Consider the following 10,063-nt stretch of genomic DNA (forward strand, 5'->3'; position numbering starts at 1 on the left):
TTCCTGTGGTTTTCTGAGCTTCAGAACCCACTGAATGCACACCTTCCAGTAACACAACCAATTGTGCAGAATTGCCCATACTGTTCCAACACTTGTCCCCACCATCACTGGCAACATTCACACTGTGACATGCCAATCATTTCTCACCAGGTCATCCACCTTTTTGAAGAGTATGGTTGTGATTTCCGTGTTTGCCTGGTCTGGTCTTGGGTCATCACACAAACACTCCCAGCCTTCACAACAACAGGCACTCCACTTTTTCACTGACTTGTCAGACACACAATCTCCCCCATATCCCACCATGTGGGAATGAACATTGGCCCATTTAACCCCTTCTGCAGTCAGAAATCTGATTATCTTGCTGCTCCTTGATCATCGAATTTTGGAATGTCAATGCCATGGTGTCCTCACACACACTGCCACATCAAATGGGTGGAACACACAACTACCTGCTTCTCCCCTGAATCATGTGCCCCTGTATGTACACAATGCTGGGCACCACATTTGCATCCCAATGTCTCACTGTGTTATCCCAAAGTGGCAAATGCAAATTTCAACTGGTTTGGTTGTGAGTAATATCCGTAATGTGGGCATTATTTTTCGGTTTATGTAAAAGTCCTCCATCGTTTGTCGAATGACTGATTTTGTGAAACTGTCTATAACAATGGGTTTCCTCCCTAAATTATTAGTTTTCCTTCGCGGCGATTCCAGTAAACCAAGCGCCTTGTTTTCGCGTACCTTCCTTATGCGTCCTATTTTGGCGAGGCTGACGTTTGCATAAACTGCAGCCCTTTGATTGGGACTGATATTATTAGCCAACCGTTCTTTTTGTGTAGCCTCCTTTAAACACAAGCTGTAATAACGTTAGAGACGATCGAACTCTCGTTCTGCGCAAGTATCTTCTTCGTATTCTGCACATTTTCTTGCAAATGCAGGGCGATTATCCGTCACTTCCGGATACTGAAGTATATCAGTGAGTACACAGAGTCAACTGACTGAGATTGGCAACTAAGATCCCACGAACAGAAACGACGTATATGACTGCACGCCGAAGTAGACTGCTAGATAGGTAACGGGCAACTGATTTTGGGTTGCCCTGTAGGCCAGTGTCAGGTTTCTTCCGGGAAAGGCCACTTCCCCCACCAAAAGCGCTGCTCGCTCTTGAGTTTACAGACAGACTATAGCGGTAGCGCGCACAAAAGGAAGCCATACCGCGAGCGGCGACAGGCCGTAAACACGCACTATCAGAATGTGACAAACAATGCATGGCACAGTACAGTAATGCATTTTCAGCTTAGAGTGACGTAAACACCTATAACAAAGAAAACTGCGCTTATCAGATCAAAGAAAAATAAGCAATCAATTCAAACCAGACGAAGCACGTGGAAAAGGAAGGGTACCCGTATAAATACGGACGGAGCGCCTGACGCATAGCAATGGCTACCTGGTAAAGCTTTACTGCTAAGCTTACGACTCGAACCAAACTACTGTAGCTGTATCGTCATTCATTCGACCTAAATTGTGTTTCATATTACAATGGACCAACTTTGTTTCGATTTGGAGATGCGGCCCATAATTTTTCTCTCCCCTTGAATTTCAAGTCTCAAATTTCATGTGCGGCTTATATTCGGGAAATTTTTTTTTCCTTGATTTCGAGTCTCATTTTTCAGGTGCGGCTTAGATTCGAGTGCGGCATAGATTCGAGTAAATACGGTACTTTGCATTTGAACACTTCTTGTACTCCCTCCCACCTACATCTTATAAAATGATCACAATGAGAAAATCTTGTAAATTATATCTCGTACACAGCTGTATTGTATATTCAAATTCTGTGACAACGGATTTAGATATGTCCATTTTCTTCAACTGAACTGTCTACTATGGTATTCACTGTCACAATATTTATCACCTTAGAGAAGTTAGGACAATTGTCACTGCATTCATGAGTACTTCAGTATCCTGCTTACTTAAACACTGATCCTTTCCGACAATTCTGTCAAACCTCAGCCTGCTCTTCATTACTACTAATTTATGATTTGAATATATCCGCTCTTGCATACACCTTACAATCCACCAGCTGATTTTAGAATTCTGTCTCACTGTGATGCAATCTTTCTGGTATCTTCTCATGTTTCCAGGCCTTGTGCAAGTATACCTGATTTTCTTGTGATGCTTGAACAGTGCATTTGCAGTTACTACCTGAAATGTATTACATAACTCAACAAACCACTTACCTGCCTCGTTCCTTGGAGCCCGTAGTCTGTCTTCTACTCCTTCCTCTACTATAATGTTCCAATCCTCCATGCTTATTAGATTTCATCTCCCTTTACACGCTGAGTTCATTTGCCTCTTGTACCCTATCTCTTCATTTCCTACTTGTGATGTTGGCCCATGTACCTAAACTTTTGTTGTTTGTGTTGGTTTTCTTTTGATTCTGATAACAATCATCTGTTTTCTGTTTCTGCTTAGTGACCTCTGCTGTTTCAAGATTGAGCCTCTGCAGTTCCCTTTTCAGATTTTCTAGTTTCCTTATCACATTCAGACTTCTGATATTTCACACTCCAAATCACAGAAGATAACCTATATGTTAGTTATTTAATATTTTTCTCATGTTAATCTCATCTTTGGCAGTCCTTCCCAGATGACACTTTTTTCAGTTACATGACACATATCCTATGGATACACATTATATGTCTTCAATGAAGTGGTCCTCACTGCATTCTACATCCCACATAGTACTGATCATTGCTGGTTGCTCCAACTTTAGGAGCAGTTTCCCTTAAGTGCAAGACGGTGCCCAGAACCTCTGCCTACTACTTCGCCTTTTTTGACAAGGCTGCTGGCAGATTAAGGATGACTTCTATACCAGATATATTCAGCCACCATTGCTGATCATTTTCTGCCTGATGGGCATTTAAAATTGTACATGAGCAAAATAATCAGTAAGATATTAGTGAAGAAGACTGGACAGGCAAAATATACACAACTAATAACACACAAGATATAACTATGCCTGTTTCAAATTGTTGGAATTTGAATCCCTCTTCTCAACATCAGCAGCTCAGAGATTCCAGATAGAAGTCACAAATATCTTGTTGGCCAGTTTGTGTCACCAGGATGAGAAATTTGGTGGCCAGAAAACTCAATGATTTACAGAATGACATAACCTGCTGAAATAAAATAGCTTCACCCTACATAAAACCAAATTCCACTGCAAAAACTGTTTGAATATAATGCAGTAACATCCATTCACTGTTACCTTTTCCCATACCAAACTGTAACTCATGAACGCAATGGCTTCTCTTTCTTTTGTTATTTGCGATCCACATTCAATAATTTTGACTGGTGAGTGTGATGTCTCTTACTGTGTTCAGAATACACACTTTAAAATTTCTGAAAGTTAAAAATTTATCATTGACTGACAGCTGATACCAGAATCTCCACCTTACATGAACAGTGTGTTATTACCCTTTATGTGCATATTGCAGGAACTGACTCAAACTTTTAACTACTTCTTCTGCTTATGTTTCAGAATCCACAAGGGCTATGCTGCTTGACTAGCGCTCCTGGTAGTTTTTAACTCAACAATTTCATGGTGGATATTGAGATATATCTTTCATTCTATGTTGGAAATAAGCTATAATTAATGTTTGGCGGCTAATTAAAATCTGAATAATAACAATATCAAAAAATAGATTCTTACTCACCATATAGACTAGGTGTTGACTGGCAGATGGGCACAATGAAAAGAATGCAAAATATTTTTCTTTTTGTTGTGACTAACTGCCACTCAACCCCTCCTCTACATGCTGAGTAGTAGTCTACCTTCTTCATACTGTTATCCCATCCCAGATTTTCCAGTGGTTGATTTTAGTTAAAATTTGAGTCTGGGCCTGAAAGTGTTAAGCTTTAAATGAAAATCAATCTCTGTGATTTAAGAAATTCAAAGCACATTCATACAAGTAACATAACTCATATTGTGTATAATGAAATAGTGAAAGTAATGCTTTTCAAATGGCCAGTTGCAATATCTTCCTGTGACAATTCGTTTCAGTGGTTGTCAGAGAGTGCCAGAAATTGTCGTTACTGTGCCTGTGCAGCTATGACGACACAGGTAGCCTGTACGTTCGTGCATATATGGCACTAAGAGATCTTACATTACGTCATAAATGAAACAGGACATCAGAGGATACTCCAAGAACATCAGAATTTTGTAAACCATACTAAAATGCATAATTTGACTTGAAGAGCACATTTGATGTCCAGATTCACAAAGAAGTAGGCACCAACCTGATATTAAACTTTTCAGTGTGGTTTTCAGAATGCAAATTTTCTTGGAGTACCAGTACTGTATTATCTCATGTTTAGTTCTCCATTATGGCATAATGCCATATATCCCAGAAGACAACAACGTGAACTTCAAATTCCACAAATAATTGACACTAACCAATAGTGTTTCAAAGAAACTGAATGCCTCTGCAGAAATGATTAATTAAAGCCAATTTTTTTTAGCAAATTGACAAAAATAACTTCATTGTTCTGCAAGCCAAATTAATACCTGACTGCTAAAAACTGGAAATAAAATCAGAAAAAAACTAATAACATATTTTATACTTCCATAATTATATGAATATTGTAATTCACTTCACAGCTCCCAGCCACAGGAAATCAGTTTTGTTCTTCAGAGCTGTAAACCAAGAGGAAACAGCAAGATCACTAACATAAACACCGTTCACGTGGAGACTATCCCTCATCCCACTACAACTCAGACTGCTCTGTGCATGTGCGAATCTGGCAGCTTGGGCGCGCCGAGAAAAATGTTTCTGGGTAGCATTTGGCTGCTTGTTGCTACTGCCGATACAGCTAACAGCCACATTTCAAGGAGCCAGAATCTGGAGAAGGGAATGCTCATACGCGACTCAACTGCGCATGCGCTGAAGCCCACTGGCAAGTGATCAAACAAACCTAATGTTAAGCATTGTCACATCACGTCCATCAGAAGCAGTTTGTTGTTATGAAATATTGCATAGTCTTCATCCTAAAGCCTTTGACACATGTTGCTGTTGGCAGACACTTGTGTGTGCGCTGTGTTTTGCTGCGGATTTCCTTTGCAACTTAAGTTTTATTTATTTTCTTCCTTGTTTATGTTTTATTGCTTCAGTATTATATTGCAATAATGGGCTAAAGTAAAATTCTTTGTTAGTGTATTAGTTCTCAGCAGTAAAAGCTTCAAAAATTTAACTGAAAACTAAAATTATGAAAAATTCCCGGTATTTCCCGGGTGAAAAACTTCCTAGGTTTTTCCCAGAGCGTATACATCCTGCTTACAGGTTCAGCACCCTAAAATGCAAATATTTCCTTCATTCACATCCACTGTGAAACTCTTCCTTTAAGAAGTCAATGTGTTGTGGGATGGGATGAGAGAGGCTGAAACCCTGTTATCACTACAAGAGGTTTTGAGGGGAGCTTTAGGCATTAACAGGGGACACTGGCATATGGTTTGGTGGTTGGGAACGTAACTCTCCTTGCTGGCAAAATACTGACAAAGAACATTTCTTCCACTTCCAGAATTTTAATGGCCTATCCACATACACTGATGACTTTGGCTAACAGTTCTATGTAAAGTCAGGTAATTCTTACAGGTGTGTAAGAGCAGATTATTTTCTACATCAAATGTCCATCTGTTCTGAATCTTTAAAAATTATTTTAAACAGACACAGTGATGATGTTTTCGACAAAGCAAAGCGTACAGGATGCCTTAGAAAGTTTAATGTTTACAATGAACTGTGTATTCTAAAGTGTCTTCATCAATATCTGTGCTGTGGGCTTATTAGGTGTTTTATGTGGACCATACATTTGATGGACTTTGCCAACCTTTTCTGTACAGTATTCCACACACTCCTACTTAAATTCACAGTAACAGCAAACTTTCCCTTGGCATAGTGCTCCATGACTACTGATAGCAAATTTAACTATAGACAGTTATTGTGCAAATGACACACAGTTTAAGACTTACATACATTTTGTCACACTCTGCAGTAGGTGAGACGAGGATGAGGTTATTTGAGTTTTCACAATTCATTGAAAGAAGTTGCTGTATCTTCCCGATTACCAAGGGGAAAGAAGGATTCAGGAAGCACAAAACTACTATCTGCTGTTGGTAATCTACCGAACAGGATACAAATATGTCGTTCTCAGATTACTGAAGAAAAAATGAACAGGCGCATGTGAAAACTTTGTATTATCATTTTCACAACTCAAGACTTTAAATTAGTGTTTACAATAACAGAAAGAAAAACTGGTTAGACGCCAGACAGTGATGAGTTTCAGTTCTGAAAAGTTTCCTATTGGAATTATGGTGCTCAACAGCACAGTTGTAAACATTCTCGCTTACAGGAAACCTCGTAACAATGAAATGTGATGTGTTCAGTGTTCTGTGAAGGATGTGGTCAAAAGAGTAGCTTTATAATATGCACAAAAACCAAAGTGTATCACGGAAAAAAACAGTCTTTAAGGGGAAACATTTAAACTAGTTTTATTCAGTGATTTTTCTAGCACCTTAAGCATCAACAGCATTTGACAAGATGATGTGGGGCTAGAAGATGAACAAAAAATCATCCTCAAGCTGCAGGTGTTGGACAGTGATTTTGAAAGGGATGATATTTTGTTTGTTGCTATAGCAAACATGAAGATGCTTAGAAAACACTTTCTAAACAGAAAGATCACACATTAAATGAGAAACACTGCCTAATTTTTTGCAAAATTATATTTGTTTGGTCACAAATTGGCTTCCGCTTTCTTAGGGCATCTTGAGGTGACAAGTGAATGTCGCAAACGTAGGACAATGATATGAGAATCATAAAAATATTAATACGTAGTTAGGAGTGAAGAAGACCACTCACTGAACAGTTGACAGCACACACAAAAGAAAGCAAAAACTTGCTAGCTTTCAGATAAATCCTTTGTCGAGCTAGAGTACAAATAAACCCCTAGATACACAATGCCGGAACTGCATTTTGGCAGGTGGAATGGGCCGAGGTGGGGGCTGTGTTGATCTGCTTACCAGAATGAGGATTTATTCCACAAGTTATTTTCTCTGTCTTTTGTATGTGTCTGTCGAAGACATAATGCTTCTGCTATTTGGTGAGTGGTCTCCTTTACTCCTAAATATTTAAATTATACCAGAACTTTCCTTATTATATTCACTACTGGAATAGAATTGAGCATTCTCAAGAAGAAGACTATTTTATTAACAAATGATATATGGCAGGTTATTTATTATTGTAGAAGTATATGACAACAAATTCAGACTGAATGAAAGACACATCACAGTAAAGAGTGCCCAGACAGTCTTATCAGCGCCGCTCAGGGTTAGCCGAGCGGTCTAAGGCGCTGCAGTCATGGACTGTGCGGCTTGTCCCGGCAGAGGCTCGAGTCCCCCCTCGGGCATGTGTGTGTGTGTGTGTGTGTGTGTGTGTGTGTTTGTCCTTAGGATAATTTAGGTTCAGTGTGTAAGCTTAGGAACCGGTGACCTTAGCAGTTAAGTCCCATAAGATTTCACACACACATCGGTCTTATCAGCACACAGTATATCCCCCTCTGGCAGCAACACAGCTGTGTATTCCTGCATCCAAACAAACATACAAGTGCCAAATGGCGTCCTGTGATAGACTGTCCCAAGCACCTTGCAACTTTCATTGCAATTCGGCAATGATTCTTGAAGGCTCTGGATAACAAGTAAGTTCCCACTTCACAATGTCCCAGTCATTTTCAATAGGTGAGAGATCTGGTGGTCTTGTTGGCCAGGGCAGTTGCTGCACACTAAGCTGAGCATGTTGCATCACAGCAGCTGTATACAGACCTATATTGTTCTGCTGTAAAAACACATCATGTTCCTGTGGAAGAAATAGTAGTAGCAAGGGGATGACAATGTACCATGCACTGGTTACTTTACCCTGCAAAAACATCAAATGTGACTTTGTTGTAACTGGCGGCCCCCACACCTTGAAGTCTGGGGCGGGAGCTGTGTGTAGTGGGTAAACAAACTATGGAATAGGTCACTCACCAGGTCTACACAATCCAATGTACATGCACTATTTGCACACAGGCACAACCTACTCTCACCACTGAAGACAACAGTGTACCATTCCAATCTCCAGTCAACTATTTCATAACACCAGAGTAGCCGTGCTTGGTGGTATCATGGCGTCAGCAGTAGCCTGGCCAGAGGCACAAATGATCTTTCCTCCCTAGTTGATGTTCAGGCAGCCACTGCTGCTCTCACAATGCATAGATTTTGATGTGTGTGTCTACTATGTGGTCATCCAGAACCTAGTCTAAGGGAGTGATAATGTTCCATAGACTACTCCTGAAAGCAGTGATACCACTGACAGACTCTGCCCAACACATGCAGCAACCCATCGATACATCCATGCAGATCCCCGCAGGCCAATAATCTGACCCTCTTGAAATGGATGAAGTTGTTCAACAGGAGTATGTACTCTTTGGCAGGACACGGTTCTACCCTAGGATGGATGTGGCACACATTGTTCACTTCTAAACTCGGCACAATTAATGCCTCCAGAGTCAAAACAGAAGGCACACAGATAGGCCTCTGGAGCACCACCTGATCGATGATGTCTGTGACAAATGAATCAGTAACTGTACAACCCCTCAGTATGCACATATTCTATCCTGGTACCACTGGACACAGATATTGAGGGTGTTGCATTTTTTCCAGCAAAGAAGATACAAAAATTATGGCATGTTGAGTGTTTACACAGGAAAATGTTACATTTTTTGTCACACAGAAATAGTTACATTTACTAAAAAAGGAAACAAAACCTTTTATGTGGAGATATATGTAACAAATGATAAAAAAATAAAGTTTGATTTACACTTTCAGTCTACTTTATTTTTCATCTGTCGTTAACTGTGACTTCACATAAAAAATTTAGTTTCCTTTTTTAGTTAATATAACCATTTTTATGTGCCAAAAATGTAATCCTTTCCTATGTAAACAGTCTACATGTCATAATTTTTGTATCTTCTATGTAAATAATACCTGTGTGAATCACCTGTCATTTTATCTGTGTTGGTGACATTCAGCTGTCATTTGAAGATGGCCTAAGAAGCTAAACGTTGGTCATGACCAAATAAATATATTTTTGCAGCACATTTGGAACTGTTTGCTGTTTAATATTATAATCATGTTCTGCCAAGCACCATCTGAAAATTTTGTTAATGTTGTAAAGATCACATAAGTTATCAAGGCAAACATGAAAGCCCCATTCATGCAACTAAAGCATACTATGATGCCTCCAAGTAGTGTTAATGCTTGATAATCTCTGTAAGATGACGTATGCACAGGACAGAGTCTAGTGTACCCACCACCAACTGTTTCTAATAGCTAGGGTGATACAATGTTTTTTGAATCCAGAATGGAAGTTGCTGATAATTTTTTTTGTTTCTGAGACCCAGACAATAAGATGACTTTTTATCATGTATTCAGAGAGTCTTTCTGTTATATCCTAGCCAGTAATGCCACCCGAGCCCGCTGCCAAAAGGTTGGCAGCATCAAAGTCCGGACGCCGTCCGCATAAGCAGCGCCAGCGAGACAGGAAATCGCCGCAAGTCTGCGCGCGCCACCGCTGGCTTCTGGCTTCTTAAGCGCTGGAGTCGCGAGCGCTAGGACAGTTCTGTATTCGCCGCTCAGTTGTATACTCGCCACCGAATTGTGTACTTGCTAGTCAGTTGTGTGTTCATCGCAGCAGAGTTGTTGTTTGTCGTCAGCCGACGTTGACCTAGCCGCTCCGACTCGAACTAGACAGATTTCTGTAGACCCGGAGTTCACTACTGTGTTTCTGTATCTTCGTTAATAAAGATAAGTACCGACTTTTATTTAATCAGAGTGTTTGGGTTTTCATCTTTCTGTTCACTGTTCCAGCGGACCGGTCGGCCCGCTATTAAAAGTGTGGCGGTGGCTTCGTAAGCCGTTTCTACAGCGAATTGCTTGTCGCTACGAACGCCGCCACAAAACTTTCAAATACAGGTCTTGAAGACT

The sequence above is a fragment of the Schistocerca americana genome, chromosome 3 (assembly GCF_021461395.2).
Source record: "Schistocerca americana isolate TAMUIC-IGC-003095 chromosome 3, iqSchAmer2.1, whole genome shotgun sequence".
Lineage (NCBI taxonomy): Eukaryota > Metazoa > Arthropoda > Insecta > Orthoptera > Acrididae > Schistocerca > Schistocerca americana.